Raw genomic sequence first — 20147 nt, forward strand, 5'->3', positions numbered from 1 at the left:
TTAAAAAATTAATTTATTTTTTATTTTTTATAAACATATAATATATTTTTATCTTGAATCGCCAAGGTTAACACACTTCACAGCACTCACCATAGCACATACCCTCCCCAATGTCCATAACCCCACCCGCCTTCTCCCAACACCCCTCCCCTCAGTTTGTTTTGTGAGATTAAGCGTCACTTGTGGTTGGTCTCCCTCCCAATCCCATCTTATTTTATTTATTCTTCTCCTACCCCCTTAGACCCCCATGTTGCATCTTGTGGATGTATGATCTTAATCCCCAGTTCAGAAACCATCCACTGACAACCTCACACCCCCTTTCCAAGCCCCTTTCCGTGTTTGTGATAAAGCAGGTCAGAGGAATACAATGCCCACAGTGTGGTCTGGCCAGAGAAAGATAGAAATCTACTTGTCAGTGATGAAATTCCAGAGGTCTGACAAGATGAAATCCAGGCTGTGCCACCCTCTGGGTATCGAGAAAGCTTGGATTAAGTCAGATTTGTAACATGGTTCAGAGTTTACCAACATACTGTTTCATTTGCTAGACCACTCTCACTGAAGGTACGAGAGAATTACACACAGCAGACTTTCTTTCTTTGCTTTTATGCCAAATATAGAGCACACATATATTTTTCACTTTACAGCATAAAATTTTAAAGAAAATGGCTCAGTATTTAACATATATACCAGGATAAATCCATACAATGGAGTGATATTTTCCAAAGTAGTCTCTTTGAGAAACCTATTGGCTTAATCCTTCAGAATGCTTTTGCGTCATTATGTTAAGAACCCAATCATAGCAACTATTCACTAGTCACTTATGTGTGCCAGGCATGATACTAATCATTTTGTTTGAGTTTCTCATTTCATCCTCAGAATAACCCCATAAGGTTTGTATCTCACTACAGTTTCCCTTTTTTTTTTTTTAAATAAATAAGGACTCTAAATACCAGAAAAGATAAGTAACTTACCCATGGAGTTGTATTTGAACCCAGGTCTTCTGGAATCTAAAACCCATACTATCTATAGTAAACTATTTATTAATATTTATTGAAAAATCGTTCAGAATGAGCCAAGAACTGTGAAAACACCATGATCCTTGTGTAGAAATGGAATGGTATGGAGGACCCAAAACAATGCCATTTGCTTGTGCAAATGTGGGCATGCATGCACTGCAATTTACAAACTGCCTCTAACATTGTTCACCAGCAGGCCATCTGTTCTCAATGATGCCAGCTTTGTTGTAAGCATGTGTGACTTCTGACATAAAAGGCAACAAGAGCCTGAACTTCCCCATTCTGTTTTCTTTTCTTGGGGTGCCTCTTGAGACCCTCGTTATCTTGCTTTAAATTATACTCACTACATTACAACTCATTATTAAATTATAACTCATTATTTATGTCTGCTGTCTTCCACTGACCTTCAAGGGCAGAGGGTGGATATTCTTCATCTCCATACCCCCTTGGCCCACCACAATACATGTACTCAGTAAGGCAATGTACATATTGACAAAGGACCTACAGTCTCCTTAACCATAAGCACATTTTATAACTTTTATAGACCCTAGTTCCTTAATTGGAAAAGTGCTGATAATGACATTCACCTACTTCATAGGGGTTTTGTTAAAGTTAAACGGATCCATCCATAAAAGAGACTAAAACAGTATATGACACAGAGTGAGTTCTCAATGCATGGCTTAAATTATCATTCATAGTATTATGACTTTGGTAGTAGTAATATTAGCCTACCCATATATAAAAGGAGAATGAATAAAGGGAAATTATCTATGTTCTTCAGTTGAGTAAAGAATTATGATTAAAGTAAACACAATAAAAAAATGAACCAGGCTCAAGTGCATCCTGCATTCTTGTCCCCTTCTTTTTCACTTTCAATAAAATATGTCTCAATGAATTGTTTTATACTAGAGCACATGACTTCAATCAGTACAGCTCACAGAGCATATACCCCTAATGTCCATCTCTGCAAGCATCCAGAGCAGTGGTGATTGGCTTCCCCAGATTCAATCAGCGGATTTGCAGTAAGGAATAGGGATTGCCCTCCTTGGGCTCCACATTGGAGTTCATTTTTATTAATAAGAATGTTACAACTGTGCTGACTATGTTATATCCATTATTCCAGCGGCTCCAAAGACAGCCAATATGATAAATAAAATTTTTATTATTTCAACTATTGCTCTTCATTTTCCCGGGTATCCAACCTGGTAGCTCACACTTTTTTTTTAGTCAATGAATATTTGTTGAATAAATGGAAGTTAAGCATAAAATCAGGTCTGTGTTAAGTGACAGAAAAAATGAATCAAATAATTAGTCAACCAATTATGAATAGTCTTCTGCTAGATAGGGAAGGTATTAGGAGCAGCTATTGTGCTTTGGCAGTATTTTCAAACACGGTGTTGAAATTATTTAAATACAATTGAGGGGCACCTGAGTGGCTCTATTTGTTAAGTATCCAACTCCTGGTTTCAGTTTAGGTCATGACCTCAGGGTCATGAGATTGAGCCCCACGTCAGGCTCTGTATTAAGTGCAGGGTCTGCTTGGGATTCGTTCTCCCTTCTTCTCCCTTCCCTCTGACCCTCTTCCTACTCATACTCTCTCTCTTTAATAAATAAATATATTTTAAAAAATTATTAAATACAGTTTAAAAATTGTGTGAAAATTAACCATGACCACAATTCTACTTACAGGGTCTGATTCTACTTGTATGTGACATCGAAAAGTTGTCTACTGCATAGAAAGAAGAAATAAAAAGTGGTTACCAGGGCTGGGGATAGAAGAAAAAGAACAACTGTTGTTTAAATGGTATAGAAGTTCAGTTTTGCAAGATAAAAAAAGTTCTGGAGATGTGTTTAGCAACAGTGTAAATAGGACCCTACAAGACTATACTTGTAAAAACAATTTGAGGGGCTCCTGGGTGGCTCAGTGGGTTAAAGCCTCTGCCTTTGGGTCCTGGGATTGAGCCCCCACATCAGGCTCTCTGCTTAGCAGGGAGCCTGCTTTGCCCTCTCTTTCTCTCTGCCTGCCTCTCTGTGTACTTGCAATCCCTATCTGTCCAATAAATAAATAAAATCTTAAAATAAATAAATAATAAAAAAATAAAAACAATTTGAGATAGCAAATTTTATGCTCTTCTTTATTACCATAAAAATTTAACTATGAACTTTGAGTAATTTAAAACACAAAGTTAAGTATAAAAGGTAGGAATGCATCTCTTCCCACCATTTCTCTTATCTTCTAAGCCTCCAGATCCTCTCCACAGAGAAACCACTGTTGGTGATTTCTGGGCTTCCAACTTATGTATTTATTATATATATGTATTTTATACTAAAGGCTGATCAGCCAGGGTTTAACCAGAAAAGGAGAACCTGTATCATAAACACACACACATGTATACATACATATATGTATAGGAGTTATTAGATGAAATTGGCTAATGCAGTTGTTGAGGCTGGCTAAGCAAACCCAGAGTTTGTAGGGCAGCAGTCAGGGAGGAAAAATCACAAGCAGACTGAACCCCACAACCAGGAGCTGAAAATCCTCGTGCCTAGGGAGTGGTCGGGAAGGAAGATTCAAGGCGAAGAACAAGCAACAGCTGTCCCAGGGGATGTTTAGGACTCTTTCTAAAGACCTTCAAACTGATTAAATCAGCCCTACCCTGGATAATCTCCCTCTTGACTAACCCAAAGTCAACTGATTAGGGACTTTAATCACATCTGGGAAGTCCTCCCTCCACAGCTGCATCAATATGAATGTTTGATTGAGTAACTAATGTTACTCAATGCGAACTAATGTTCGCATGTGCTACAAAATGACCACAGCTTCCTGCCCTCCAGTTCTCCTGAGAGAATATCTCTTTAGCTGTCCCTAACCAAAACTATATGAATAGGGCATCCTGAAGACTATAGTTCGGGCTAGATAAGCTGACATGTTAAAAAGCATCACAATGGTACCATCCTCTCCATGATATTAACACTTGGCCTTTTAAAAATTTTATTTTAAGGGTGCCTGGGTGGCTCAGTGCGTTAAAGCCTCTGCCTTCGGCTCAGCTCATGATCCCAGGGTCCTGGGATCGAGCCCCGCATTGGGCTCTCTGCTCAGCGGGAAGCCTGCTTCCTCCTCTCTCTCTCTGCCTGCTTCTTTGCCTACTTGTGATCTCTGTCAAATAAATAAATAAAATCTTTAAAAAATTTTATTGTAATTCAATAAATTAACATATAGTGTATTATTAGTTTCAGGGGTAGTGTTCAGTGATTCATCAGTTGCATACAACACCCACTGCTGATTACATCATGAGCCTTCCTTAATGCCCATCACCCATCCAGCCCATCCCCCTTGGTGTCTTATATCAGAAAGATTTACCATATTGGTACATAAAAGCTCATTCTTCTTGGCAGCTGCAAGATATTTCAAGGCATGTGTGTAACGTAATTACTTCTGCTGATTGACATTTAGGTTATTTCTGATCATTTTTCTCCCAGCAATGTTTCAGTGTTCATGTTGCATATACATACATCTTTTCTCACATGTGCCAGTATATTTGTGGAATATATTCTTAGGATTGGGAATGCAGGGTCAATTATACATGCGTTTTTAAATTGTGTCGAACATTGCAAAATGTTTCTCCAGAGAAGGTGCAGCAGCACCTTAGCCTTCCACCAAATATCAGATATCTTCTGTACCCAAGATGCTCCTGCTTCCCTGTTTGTCTGGACTTGTCAGCTCAGCACGGCTCTCTGCTTCCCCAGGTAGAGGTGATGTCTCCAAAGTGTGGGGTTTTCCACGAATTTACATTTTCATCTTGAATTTAACCCCTTCTCTAAGAGTAATTAGAGCAAATGTCAAGACAATCATCATACTTTATAAATCAGGCCTGCTAGCTAATGTATGGTAAACTTTTGGAGAGCCACAGACACTTGGAGTGAGGAAACACAAAACCCCATAGCACATATCCATTTAGTTAGCTACAAATTGTTCATATAAACTTAGGTATCCATATTTTAAATCTATAAGGCCACCTGTGCCCTATTTGATAATTTTTTTAATTTAAAATTATTCAGTGCAGTTTTATTTGGGCAGATATCCTAATTAGAGAAGGATTGTACTGCTAATGGTGAATGTAGCTCAGATATTAGATGTAAGTGTTCAAAAAAGTTTTGACCTTAGAAAGTGGAGGACACAACGAACATGTGACAGGAAGAAGGAAGTCATTTGGGTTTTTGCTTGTATCTTTCCCTTTTGTTTAAAGAGCTGTACCTGGACCTGGTCTTAATTTAACAGTTTTAACTTCTCAGGATGAACTCAGGGCCCTACTAATGATGTGACCTCTGTTCAGTGACGTACAGGACAGGTTGTTAAAATATATATATATATATATATTCTGAAAGTGCACAGGCATATATATATATATATATATATATATATATATATATATATATATACACTTTCGGAATAGGAAGGATGAACTAGCTCAGATGTTTTGAGTTCACAGATCTGCAGCTGTTTGAAAACCCAGGGAATTGAATGGGAATAAAATCGTCCACATCAAACAAGAGCTGTCCGTGGCTTTTGTGCCCAGGTTGATCCTTTGGAGTATCAAAGAAATCCTTTCCCTCGATGGACAAAATAACCCCATACAAATCAATAAAGAAAGAGGCCGAGGGAAGAAAGTTGGCCAGATTGAGGCAAGTAGGCAGAACAAGGGCTGGGAGGATCTATGAGAAAGAGCACGGGGGCTACTGGAGGAGGAGAGTAGAAGGGAGAGAAGGCTGATGCTGTTCAAGGACCATGCCAGGAACTGAAAATTGTGGGTGAAGACAGGAGCGAATGGAAGACTGGGGGGAGAAGAGCAATGGACACACTGATAGCACTAAGAAAATACAGGGGAAGGAACACACAACCACTCAGTGCATGTTTACTGGGTGTCTGTTGTAGAGGCACGATTCTGAGCTCCCCACACATCATGACTTAGGTACCTCGCTGGCCTCACTCTGGTCCTGGCCCTGGTACACGATGCTAGCACAGCACTATCCCAGATGCACAGGGATGATCAAGACGGGGGACCCGATCCAAGGGGAGAGGACAGAAGGAAGGCCAAACAGGCAACCATAAGTCGGTGTGATAGAAACTAGGAGAAGGACCATTTGGGGAGGGGGGGTGATGAGAGCATATAATAGGGACACAACCTCATCCACGAGGAACTGAGAACTGAGAAAGAGACTTGGAAAATGAAAAGGGAAAAGTAGGAGAAAGACTAGCATTTGATTGTTGCTGTTGTTGATGAGGATGACTGTGATTATTATAATAGCCCATTTTATTTTTTAGGCATTGCATTTCTTGTGGTCTCTTAAGACATAGATGCTTCACAGATGTCATCTCATGTCAACACAGACGTTTTGTCCCATTTTGAAGATTAGTAGATCATGTATTTGAGGTTTAGGCAAGTTCCTCAAGACCACAGAATGTAAACCCACCCATGTCCATCTCACGTCCAAGACTGTGGTTCTTCCCGGGGCACTGGGTTGCTGTAGCAAGGATTCGAGGGCAGGGATGGGTCATGAGAGAGGGAGATATGGAAGGAGAATGTGAGACAGGATGTGGGGTAGATAAAGAACAAAAAGAAGAAGAAGACACAGAAGGGAAAAATCCCCCACCAGATGAGAGGATGGGGCCACATGCAGGAGAGGGAAGCGGAAAAGAGGAAGGACACCTGCTGAAGAAATAAGGTAATCCTTAGAAAATGGAAGTTTCCTGGAGCACCTAGTGGCTCAGTCAGTTTAACGTCTGCCTTCGGCTCAGGTCATGATCCCAGGGTTCTGGGATAGAGCCCTGCGTTGGGCTTCCTGCTCAGCAGGGAGTCTGTTTCTCCCTCTCTCGCTCTTCCTCTGTGTGTTTGCTTGCTCTCTCTCTCTCTCTCTCCCAGATAAATAAATAAAATATTTTAAAAAAGAAAAGAAAAGAAAATGGAAGTCTCCTGGATGAGGAAGGGTGGCAGTGAAGTAGCCAGCAGGGTGAACATGGGTGACAAGGACAAAACATGAGAACACTGCCTATGGGCTGAATGGAGGCCGGGAGTGTCTGATATGGAAGAAATTAGCAGAAGGGAGCAGCAAAGGGTGAGAGAAGCAGTGACACGAAGGAGAGTCCTGGAAGCTGTGAAAATCCTACTGATCGACAAACTGGTCCACTTGGGCACCAACCTTGGATGCCCTGGCTTGGGCCCCTCCAACCTTGGATGCTCCAGCTTGGGCCTCTCCAGAAAAGCCAAGTTTCTGAAGGTACCACAACAGGGAGAGAGACAGACTGAGATGTGAGGCCTGCCATTGTTCTTACTATTTCTGTGGCCAACCTGGGTGCTCTGGACGCAAGTCACCCCCTTTCCTACAGTCCTTGGAGGAGGAAAAACAGTGGAGGGAGATCATGGACACTGAGGAGGAAGAAAAGAAGACAAGACTGTGGGCTGTGGGTGGGGTAAGAAGGAGAGACAGGAATGCAAGGAGGGGAACCACTGGGTCCAGCCTGTTAGTCAAGACCTGCTTTCTGATTTTATAGATGGGGAAACTGAGGCCCAAGGGACAGAAGTCCTATCCGGATCCCACAGTAAGTCGAGGCCAAAAACCAGCTCTGTCCCAGTCTTTGGCCCAATGTCAACTCTAACAGCCCATCTGTGATGAGGAGGGAAAGAAGAGACTCGGGGAGTACAGGCACCTGGTAATTAAAACAATGTTCAGGGCCAGCATCGCTCCTCTGCAGTTCCCCGTGGCAAGTGCTTTTGCCTGCAGGCATATCTCGTTCTGGGAGCTCAGGTTGTGAGACTGCAGCCTGAAGCAGGTGCTGCTATTTCTGTCCTACTCTGTCTATTTTCAACCTCAGGATGCAGGAATTTTCAACCTCCCTCAGCTGCAGGAAGGACTTGGGAAAAGGTAGATCCACTGCTGCTTCCTTTCTTCCTCCCCCAGCCAGTCTCCCCTTCTATAGACAGACTCCAACAGGGTCAATAAGGGGTGCTTCTATGCCCCACAGGCCCTGGCTATGAACATCTGCTTCCTGTATACAATGAGTCACTCTGGCTTCTGCAGAAATAAGTGGGGGAGGGGACCTCATGTGACCTGTATGTGAAGGCACCCTTGCGATCCCTTAAACTGACACCAGTAAGCTTCTCAGCACAAAATAACAGCTCAAGATGTGTATGCTGGGTCAATGAATGAATGAACGAATATTGAAGCAATCCTCCTCAGATCATAATCGAGTACACTTAGGACCAACAAGGGAAAAGATTTTCCTACTATTCATAGCAAGTGAGCGGCAGCACCAGAACTAGAAGGGGTTCTGACTTAGTGGACGGCATAGGGGCTAGGGACCATCTAAAACCCTTGTGTCATATTTAACCATGAAGACAGTGTTTCATCTAAATTCTTCAGGCTCCAACCAGGCTAGTGAGTTCAGAAGTAAGTCAAGAGAATCCAGGCATGATAAGACCCCAGAGATAGAAAAGAGAATGAGAGTAGGAGTCCTTAAATCAACCAAAATAGATTAGTGTTTCTAAGGTAAGGTAGGGCAGGGAGTACAGCTGGAACCACTATATATAGTATAGCAAGGAAGCCTCAGGTAGACCATAAGAAAGTTAGCGCTATGATACAACCAAGCTGAGTTTTTGAGAGCCAAGAAGGACATCAAGGAAGAGTAGAATGGAGCAAGAGAAGTAAAGGCAGAAAAGAGAGAGATTGTGGATTCCTCTAGAGTCAATGAATCAGACACAAAGCAAATAGCCAGTGGGACCAATGTATGTGCTGGGAACAGTGAGAACTCCTGCGGAACGAAGACATTTGGAAGAGCAGCTGATGTCAGAGTGCTACTTGAAAAAGGGTTTCCTTCTAAGAGGGTGTGGAAGAAGGGGTGGTCAGCAGGCTGTAGGTTGGCCTGCTTTTCTGACCCATTGGGAACAGACAACAGGCGGATGATGCCTCTTCCGAACGTGGGCTTGAGAAGGGACACAGGATGGAACAGGGAGGGACAGAAATGGACTCTCTAGGGTGAGAAATCTTGCAAATCAACCTGAATATGAAGAGTCAAAAGGTAATTCCAGAAGAGTTTTTATTAGTTTGTGTCCCTAAAGGAAGTGTAGAAGAATAAAATCGATACTTGAGATGAGCACAGATCACTGTTTCATAGGAGGTAAGAGCTAACGTGTTACAGTGAGCCCTGGATAGATATGCTCTCCTTTTAGTTCAATCTGTGAATTTGAAAGAAATCACTTCCTGCCTTTAAGCCTCAGTTTCCCATCTATAAAACGATAATCGGGTTTTAGATCTAGGCTACTGAGGCTTCTCCCTACATGCTTCTTTCCTTCCTTCCTCTCATTCAGTCACTCACTCAGTATTTACAACATCCATTGTTTCCTCTTGCAGGAAATATCTGGGGACAGAAAAATCTCTTTTCCTCATTTATTACTCTTACCTGGCTGAAAAAGTGAGAGGCATTTCAGAGCACCAGGAGACTCTGGGAGGAGCCTGGTTTAGAAATATGTTGGTAATTGCTCAGAAATCAGTCGGACTTAGAAGTCCTTCCTAAGTAAACTAACTGTTGAGAAGACTCTAGATGCTTTCATATTTCAGTTCCTTGCAAACCCCCTTCCTCATATGCATAAGGAAAATTGCTTCTTTAGCCAAGGTCAGGTTAAATTGAGTGGACAGGGGCATACTGCATTTGGCTGCAAGCCAGTGGGAGCTTAATAACCATCACATTTCGTCCTGTGAACTTTGCGGCTCAGGTCGGATTCACATTTCTTTATACACTCTCTCTCTGCAAATGCCTTTCTTCACAAAGAGCATTTGTAAAGGTTGAATATAGTGATTAGTGACACGTACACATTTAATCTTCTTCAGCCTTTGCCTGTCTGTGGCTCCCCTCCTCACTTTTAGTCCTTAGAGTTTTATGCCTGTATCAAGGAAATGTTTTCATCTGCTTCACTGCTGTTTTCTTTTCTGTCTTATAAATCCTTAAAGAAATGTACTGTGGGTGAATTTAGAGAGAGGCTGGATGGATGGCTCCAGAGAATGAATTCTGTTCATCTGAAAACTGTCTCTCTACACAGAGAAGCAAATAGCATCTTCCAATTCTGTCAACGTGATTATTAAGCATTTATAGAGCTTTTCCCTCCTTAACTATAACAACTACAAGCCGTTTAATTAGTTGGTTTTCACCCCAGAGTTGTAAAGATAGATGATTCAATTTATCCAACCTTAGATGAAATGCACATTTGAACCCAGGCTCTCTTCTTTGATAGAGTACCAAGAGTGCTTGGCTTGGAATCAAATGCCCCAGGTTAACCTTTCAGGCCTGAAGTTCTTAAGCTCTACACCCTAGTATACAAATCACTTCATGATTCCAGGGTCAGCTTGAAACAAGAATGCATATCATGATACCAACAGAGCATGCATTCTCAATGATAATGATGTGCTCCCCCCAGGAGGTTAAAATTGGTTCTTATGGGGCAAACAAATTTTCCTCGTTATGCATAAGGCACAGATTTGCATACTGTACAGAAATGGGTATATAATGTGTTTGTAGTGTTAAGAGTTTTATGGGGGTTAAAATTAGAAGAAAAAATATCTAAAAATTCTCCAGTTGGGGGTGACAATAACAACAACAATGAAAGTTGGGACCCAGGCAATGGAGAATAAAGGGATGAAACATCCATTGAGCACCTACTGTATTCCAGTCCACATGCCTCCATTAGTCGTCACAACCTTATGAGGAAAATGTAGGTATGTTTCTTTATGTAAAAAGACTTTGGATAGGGATGCCTGGGTGGCTCAGTGGGTTAAAGCCTCTGCCTTTGGCTCAGGTCATGATCCCAGAGCCTTGGGATTGAGCCCCACATCGGGCTCTCTGCTCAGAGGGGAGCCTGCTTCCCTTCCTCTCTCATTGCCTACCTCTCTGCCTACTTGTGATCTCTGTCAAATAAATAAATAAAATCTTAAAAAAAAAAAAAGACTTTGGATAGGAGGCAACTGTGGTAGTAGGTGCAAAATACTTTTCAACAATAAAGTGTAAATATAAGGTGCTATTATTGGTAATTTCTAAATATATATGTTAGCAAGTGGTTAAAAAAATCCAAAAGCTAGTGGCTTAAAACAATATTTCTTTTTTAATTCGGTGGGTCAATGAATTAAGCTTGATTCAGCTGAGCAGTTCTGATATTCGCTGGGTTCCCTCAGACATCTACCTACAGTAAGCTGCAGATCACCTAGGGAGCTCTGTTTCTGGTCGCCTGCCTGTTGGCTGGTCACCTTAGGGGATGCCTAAGACTGGTGTCTGTCATCATTAAGCAGGTTAGGCACGGTCTGTTTTCACATGGTATCAGTGGGGTTTCAAGAGACCCAGATGAAGTTCTAAGCTCAGAACCAACACACTGTCACTTTAATGATACCATATGTATCAGGGCAAGTCCCAAAGCAAGCCCAGTTTCAAGCAGTTGGGGGTGATCTCCATCTCTTGATGGCTAGGGCTACAAGGTTACATTGCAAATAGTGTGGCCATAAGAGGGAAGTAATTGCAGCCCTCTTAATAAACAATCCTTCTCAGTATAAACATGACTAACTAATGGTCAGTGACTTATCTTCCTTGGGAGCAAATGGACACCTTTAGAATTGTAAACTGTGATTTTAATCTTATCACCACCCCTTGGCTTTTGTCTTAAAACCATGCTTGGAATGTATGAGTGAAAACATTGACAGGATGTCCTCTTTTATAAACATCACAGAAAGAAGCAAAACAAGTGCTCCCTAATGCTAAGTGAAATAAGTCAGTCACAGAAGACAAATACTTCATGAGTCCACTTATATGAGTTATCTAAGACAATCAAACTTGCAGAAGCAGAGAGTGAAATGATGGTTTCCAGGGGACAGGACTGGGGGAAATGGAGAATTGTCCAATGAGTATAAAGGTGCAGTTTATACAGGAAGAGTAAGTTCCAGAGATCTTCTGTACAACATCCTGCCTACAGTTAGCAACATGGTGTTGTGTGTATAAAAATGAGAGTATAGATCTCATGTTTAGTATTCTTTTTTTTAAAGATTTTTTAAAAAATTTTATTTGACAGGGGCTCCAGGGTGGCTCAGTGGGTTAAAGCCTCTGCCTTACACTCAGGTCATGATCCCAGGGTGCTGGGATCGAGCCCCGCATCGGGCTCTCTGCTCATTAGGGAGCCTGCTTCCCTCTCTCTCTGCCTGCCTCTCTGCCTACTTGTGATCTCTCTCTCAAATTAAAAAAAAAAAAATTATTTGACAGACAGAGATCACAAGTAGGCAGAGAGGCAGGCAGAGAGAGAGAGAAGCAGGCTCCCTAATGAGCAGAGAGCCCGATGCGGGGCTCGATCCCAGCACCCTGGGATCATGACCTGAGTGTAAGGCAGAGGCTTTAACCCACTGAGCCACCCAGGCGCCCCTCATGTTAAGTATTCTTACCACACATGCACAGACAAAATCAAGGGGTCACACAGAAGCTCTTGGATTCGATGGACATTTTTGTTACCATGATTGCAACAGTGGTGTAAGGGATTTATGCATATGTCCAAACTCATCAAAGTGTATACATGCACAACTTTTTGTATATTAAGTATATCTCAATAAAGCTAAAGTAAAGAAAAGAAGAATTGAAAGACATAGTTTTGTTTTTTTTTTTTTTCTTTTTCCCCCAAAGCTTGCTTGAAAACACCTCCATGTGAGAAAAGTACTGTAGTGGACATACTAACTAGCCATTCATCTCAAGGCTTCAAGTTCTATTCAAGCATTAAGTTAGGCCAACCGAATGCTTGGACACCATTATAACAGCCTCGCACGAAATTGCCTGCCCTGAGTTATGATTTAATGTCACACCCTCTGCCTTTATGAAAGGCCAGTCTGTGAATCACCTAGGGGAACAGCATTTCTGTATCTTTTGTAAAACTCTGGTTGTAGATAAAGTGCATAGAATGATGTTGTTAGTTTTTTTTTATTTTTCCTTTTTTTCTTTAAATACTGGTGGACATGCTAAATTTCTTCTTAGGTTAAGGTCCAGAAAGAATTTTCTCTACAGATAAATTTGTATGTTTTCTATTATTGTGTAATTCAAAATGTTTCTCTTTATAGCTTAGCTGCCAGAAAATAAACTAATTGTCCCTGTACTGTAATCTTCTCCACTCGAGTGCCTGAAAGTGCCAATTCTATCTACTTTTTAAAAAATGCCTTTTCAAATAACCTTAAATGTTATTTCTCCTCCTTGTTTTAACAGCTAAGCCACCTTAAGCCATTTCAGAAGAAGTCAAAGGACATATTTAAAATACCTTTTTTTTTTTAAGTGAACTAATGTCCTGAAGGGATGTTTGCATAATTATAAGTTTAGGTTTGAAAGATTAGCCCTCAGATGCTATTTTTATCACCCTACATCCAAAGACTGTATTAAGCTGCCTCCACATGGATGGGGGTTCCTGTGTTTGCTTTGGCCCCAGTAATTTCACTTTCCTAAAGTAAAATTATCTGTGGTTATCTGCGCTAGAGAGTCTTTCTACTGAGCTGTGCTTTTTTTTTTCCTTCCATGACAATGGAATTCTTTTTTAAGACATTAAGATATTATGTTTACTAGAATTACTAATTATATTTAATGATATGCAATTTGGATAAAAATTTAAAGCACCGTGAAGTGTACCTAGCTCTAAATAGTTTCCTTTGCTAGTCTTCAAGTTGATCCTATCTTCAAAAATGAGACTTTTTTTCTGATTGTCCAAAGCTCAGTCACTCTTCTTGGGCTGGTTTAGTGTTGAAGTCAGACGGGGAAGTTTCTCAAGGGGGGGTCCCTGTTTCTCGTGTCTGCTGTTGTTTCTCCTGGGACTTGACCATGGTACCCAATAAATACTTACTGGGCAATCGCCAGACTATTTGATCTGCATAACTCCAGCTGCCAGGGACGTGGATTCCTGGCAGTACCTTTTCTCTGGTTGAACTATCTCAATCAGGCTATGAGCATAAAAGCATACGCTTGATGAGTTGGTTGCAAAACTTCCAGTTAAATAATGGCCATGAAAAGCTATAGTGAACTCTGAAGCATGATGAATGTGGGCACGCTTAAGAAAGACCCTTATTCCTCTTTGGCTTTCTCATCTTCCTCCTCTCTAGCAGTATCCTTACCGTGACTTGAGATATTTCCCTTTCTGGAAACAGACTGAAGGTATTGCCCTCTAGAATTATTTTTGGACCAGCACCCATGAATGTTCTGAAAGTTTACAGGCTAGCCCACTCTCCTCGGAGGGACTCTGCACCAGGGCCTCTCCACTCTTGCTGGTTCAGTGAAAGCCCAGATGCTTACAGATGTAATCCCCGCTATTCGGTTCAGTACATCACCTTCCGCTTGTGGCTCGATTTAGTCTGTGATGCCCTTTGACTGAAAGAATCGTGAGATATTTCTTCTTTGCCATATTCCATGACCTCCCTCCTATTTTGAGGAGTATGGAAGCAGGGAAATGGAGAGAATAGAAGAAATAGGCACATAAAGACAGACAAAATCACCCAAGCCCTACATTCTTATTTCTTAAAAAAAAAGTCATACAGGGTGATAACTTCTGACATATATTGCCCAACGACATGCAAATGGCCACAAAAAGGGTTATATCGTAAGAGAGAGAATTCTAAAAACAACAACAACAACAAAAAAAAAAAAACAAAAAAATCAAAAAACACCACACACATACAGAAAGTTTTGCATGAAGGTAGAACACACATGAAAAAGTCACAATGAGGGGAATGATGGAGGGTTTGGGGCAACCTGCTGGGGCCATAGAAAGAGCACTTTTAGTCAGAGACCCGGATCCTAACCTTGGATAAGATTTGGCAGCTCTTTGAATTTCAGTGTTTTTCATCTGTAAATGCAAAGTTCAGTATAAGGTGGTGTCTAGGATCTCACACAAATCTAAAATCCCATGACTCTGTCCACAAATATGTGCTAAAAAAAAAAAAAAAAAAAGCCACACATTTCTAGCAACGAACAATTGTATTCAAATAGCAGGTACCAGTTGCACTGGAGTTTCCTCTTTCTTTGTTATTTTTAATGTGACATTTCTTACATGTTTCTGGGTTTCAAAAAGTCCTCTGTAGTCTCTTCTGCTTCTCTCACAGGAACTGGTGAGGGGTACAGGGAGGAGGACAGGGGTTTGCTGTTCAGGGACTCACTCAAAGACCTTGGCCAAGCGTCTTTATTTATTTATATTTTAATTTTGTTAAACTAGGTTACTGTAAAAAGGCATTTTAATAAAATCGCCATTAGTTTGGCATTTAGTTGCTGCATCTGATTTATTCAGTTACCAACAGTGGTGATGGACTGTGGAAGAGGCGTAGTTGTCAGAGGAGGACAGCCTTCAGTTACAAAGTAGGAACCCAGAGCGTACATGTCACACGGAAAATCGTGTGTGTTTCTCTGGCACAAGTCCCTGCGCAGCTCGCTGCTCGTCAGCGGTAGGAAATAGGCTTCCTTTTTAACATTTTATCCTCAGCCTAACCAGTAGTGGATTCTCAATATTTGTGGAAATGAACTGAATCCCTCTTATCTGTTTCCTAAATAAAAGCCTATTTGAAAAATAAGGCCACTGAGTTTATGTGAAACGGAGGAAGATAGCAAGCAGAATAGATCTTTAATCCTGTGGACTTCTTTATCTGGGATTTTTTTTCTCTCAAATGCCTTTATGAAGGACTAGATTTTTTTTTTTGTAACTATAAAGTTTTTTTTTTTTTTAAAGTACTGTGAAATCTTTAACAAATAATGTTTCACTGTATAGTTCATCAATAAAATCAGTTATGGAGAATTATGTATTAAATTAAATACGAAGTGTACTTGGAAGTAACAATGCTCTGAGATATCAACTATGTGTCACATTAGGGCTGAGGAGTACACAGCCCAAACTGACAAGCTGAGGGCAGATGGGGGATGGGGGTGGGGGGGGTTCAAGAAATGGCATTTTTATTTTCAAAGAAATAAAAAATTGAGGTTGTTTAAAATAAACACTTGTTGAGACAGTGTTAGATTGAATCATAAGAAACGAATCATAAGAAACATAATTGAATATTGGCATGTTCACCAGCTCTCAACCAAACTCAGGGCAGGCTTCTCCAAACATTCCATCAACTGCAGTTCCATCCTTGGGTGTGTCCTCCAAGACGTCAGTTTAAGCAAGAGAGTCTTGTCAAATCCCATTGATTTAGCGAGAATCCCCACCTTCGATACCTGGCCAGCCTTCAGCAAAGAACCCTCTTAGATCAATTTAGGAAGAGTTACCCTACCTTCCTAGTCATTCCCCACCCCTGCTCTACTCCTCAGCTATATATAACTACTCTCTAATTCTCTTTGGGATTGAGCCCAGTTCTGTACTGAGGATTTTTTTTTTCTCTCTCACAATATTTCCTGATGAAATTATCTTTTTACTGCTTTAATTAATTACAGCCCAGCTCTGGTTTTCCTTTAACAGTGTCTCAATCTAAATCTATGTATATAAAGCAGTGCTAGAAATTAGGGAATTTCAAAGATGAAGATAGTCTTCACAGTAGTAACACATTTATACTGTTTTATTTCATAGAGGATGTGAGGGGACTTACCATAAAACAGGAAAAAAATAGTTAATTAAAAATAAGATCAGAGAATATAAAAAGTATATGGAAATTCAGGACTGGAGAAAACTTAAATTATGCAGATCCTATGCTCTGATCAATTAATAAAACTGATTCAAAATATGACTGTGAGTTTCCTAGCAGCCAAGAAAAAGGAAAAAAAGTCCAAATAACATTGATTTTGCACATAAGTGAAAAGCCTACAAAAAATAAGATCTATGTCATGTAGGTCTGAATCATACATGAAAATGAATGATCTGTTTAATTAATAAATATGTTTAATATCCGCAAGCTAATATTCTTTGTTGCCAGTATTGTTCTTCTTTTGTGGTAGTGGTGGTTGTGGTGGTGGTTTTTAAATTTATTTTAATTTCCTAATGAGACAGCAGAGAACAAGGATCCAAAGGGGTAGAATTTTGGAAAAATTTGTGGAGAAAATGTCAGTTGAATTGCATTCAAAAGTGTATGGGATAATGATATTTAACTCATGTAATATTTAACATATGCAAGACATCATTCTAAATATTTCACATTTATTAACTCATAAATTTTTTTATTAACTCATTAATCTTTTGAGGTAGTAAATACCATTTTACATTTTATACACAGGGAAACTGAGACCTCAGGGAGTTAAGTAACTCGCCCAGGACCACAAAGTTAGTAAGTGCCAGAACCAGGTTTCAAAGCTGTCAGGTCAAAGCCCATACTCTCACAGGCTACCCTTCTGCCTCTCCTACCTCTACTGTCTTACATGTTTGTAGATCTTTAAAAGGACTTAAAAAACCACTCAGCCTGCTCCCAGCCCCCCACCCCCCCACACACACAAAGGCAGGGAGTGCATAGTCAGTGATCCTAGGGAAGAGAAGCACATTCTACCTGGAGTTGCCAGGCAGTGTGCAGGTGGAACCGATGTGGACACAGCTCAGAAGGCTGTGGAATGTAGTGGTTAGGAGCATGGGTTTTGAAGCCTGGAAGACCAGGATTTGAATTCCTGCAATTTACTACCAAGGAGATTTCCAGGATTTTTTCCAATCTCTCTTAGCCTCAATGGTCTCAATCTTAAAACAAGGACAGTGATTTCTCTCCCACTGACTTTCTGCAAGGATGATATGATATAATGCATGAAAAGTGTTACTTAGTGTATTGCCTGGCAGATGGGACTTCACCACAAGGGGCACTAGATGATGGCGGTGGTGATACTTAGGCTGCACCGCTGGAGGAGTGAGCCTTGAAACAAGGATGAATAAACCCAGTAATATGAAGCTCTGTGAGTTGCGGAGAGAGCATCTAGGTTGATCCATTCAGATCTTCCCAGGTTCACTGAGAGATTACCAGTCTCCAGTATTCAACCAGGACCAAAGATGGAGCAGAAAGACAAGGCTTCATCCTTATTTTAGAACAGCTTCCTTTTATAAATGGAGGGAAAAAATTAGCATAGCCCCATCCAGGTTTAGTATACCTGTTTTATCTGTTTTATAAGTTTTATCACATTACAGGACATTTTAGCTGAAAGAGTTCAAAGACCTGAACCAATCCAACTTTTCCACTCCAGAGTGTACAGAACATGAGGCTCTGAGAAAAACAAGCTACTCAAACTCTTAGGGCCAGTTAATGTCAGACCTCTCTCTCCAAGGTTCTTTTTGCTGCCCAGTCGGCTTTGCTGCAGCAAACACTCATTGCTGATGATTAGGAATCCCTTTATGAATCCCTGAAGCCCACTGGAAAGAAAGAGAAAGGATTGATCCACAGAAGCCATCGTGATATTCACTATTTTTTTTTTTTTAAGATTTTATTTATTGGGACATCTGGGCGGCTCAGTCAGTTAAGTGTCTGCCTTCAGCTCAGTTCATGATCCCCGGGTCCTGGGATCAAGCCCAGCATCGGAGCCTGCTTCTCCCTCTTCCTCCCCACTCATGCTCTCTGTTGCCATTTCTCTCATTGGCTACAATTCTCCCTCTCCTACCTCTACTGTCTGGCATGTTTATAGGTCTGTACCATGTCTGTCTCTCTCTCAAGTAAATAAATAAAATCTTCAAAAAAAATTTCTCAATATTTTATTTATTTATTTATCAAAGAGAGAGAGAAAACATGAGCATAAGCATGGGGAGTGGGAGAGGGAGAAGCAGACTCCTTGCTGAGCAGTTTAGCCCAATGTAGGACTTGATCCCGGGACCCTGGGATCCTGATCTGAGCCAAAGACAGACAATTACCTGACTGAGCCACCCAGGTATCCCAATATTCACTAATTTTATAGGAATCATGAAGAGCCACCCAACCTTCTATGTCATGAGGAATGGTCAGAAATGGCTTCTGAAAATAGTTGAAGGTTGTGCAGAGAAAGAATAAAGTATCTAGAAGAGGAGGAGGTTGCTTTTTCCAGAAGGGAGTGAGAAAAGGAATGAAATAAGCTATACCCACTTAAAAAGCACAGAATGTGGGGCTCCTGGGTGATGCATTTGGTTAACCCACTGACTCTCGGTTTTCTCATGTCCCAAGATCGAGCCCTGCATATGGCTCACCACTCAGCACTGAGTCTCCTAGAGATTTTTCTTTTCCTGTCTCTCTCCCTCTGCCCCTCCCCCACTATGTGTGCATGTTCTCTCTCTCTCTCAAATAAATAAATAAGCCTTAATAAAAGTAGGGGGGAGAAATCACAGACCCCATCACCGAAGTCAGACACACTTCATCACAACAGACAGGCCAGATGCCTCTTGATACAATATCCACTACCTTACTCCCAGTTCTCTGCTGAAATAGGACTGCTATTAATTCTGTTTTCTAGATGAAGAGCCCTTAGTACAGGGAAATCAAATCACCTTCCTATGTTATACAGTAAGTACCAGAACTTGGATCCAAAACCCAAGTATCCCAGCTCCAGATTCTGCACACAATCCTAATTGCCTTAACTAGCACACAATATCCTTCTGCGAAATCAGATCCACTCAAAAGTGCATTTACCTCATATAGAAACACAATTCCAGGGGTGCTTGGGTGGCTCAGTGGGTTAAAGCCTCTGCCTTCAGCTCAGGTCATGCTCCCAGGGTCCTGGGATCCAGCCCGGCATTGGGCTCTCTGCTCAGCAGGGAGCCTGCTTCCTCCCCTCTCTCTGCCTGCCTTTCTGACTACTTGTGATCTCCCTCTGTCAAATAAATAAATAAAATCTTAAAAAAAAAATAGAAACACAATTCCAGAGAAAAGCATGCAAGAAGTTCAGTTTGGCAAGTGAAACTAAAACGCATGAATATAAGTTTATTTTAGCTTATACAGTCAGAATTTATTTGATAATTTTAACCACATGCTAATTCTTAAAATGATCAGAAAATGAGCCAGGTCTTGATTTTTTAACAGTAATTTTTCTGACAAAATTGTAGGATCAAATGAAATGAAATCCTTCACTTTGCATTTTGCTTTCATATCATGATTAGGAGGAAGGTAATTTTTGTAAAAATATTTGAGAGATTCATCCTTTCCCCCTTAGGCTTCTCCTAATCCTTTGATATT

This window comes from Mustela putorius, unplaced genomic scaffold (genome assembly GCF_011764305.1).
Source record: "Mustela putorius furo isolate JIRA1106 unplaced genomic scaffold, ASM1176430v1.1 tig00000596_pilon_pilon_pilon, whole genome shotgun sequence".
In the NCBI taxonomy this organism is placed as follows: domain Eukaryota; kingdom Metazoa; phylum Chordata; class Mammalia; order Carnivora; family Mustelidae; genus Mustela; species Mustela putorius.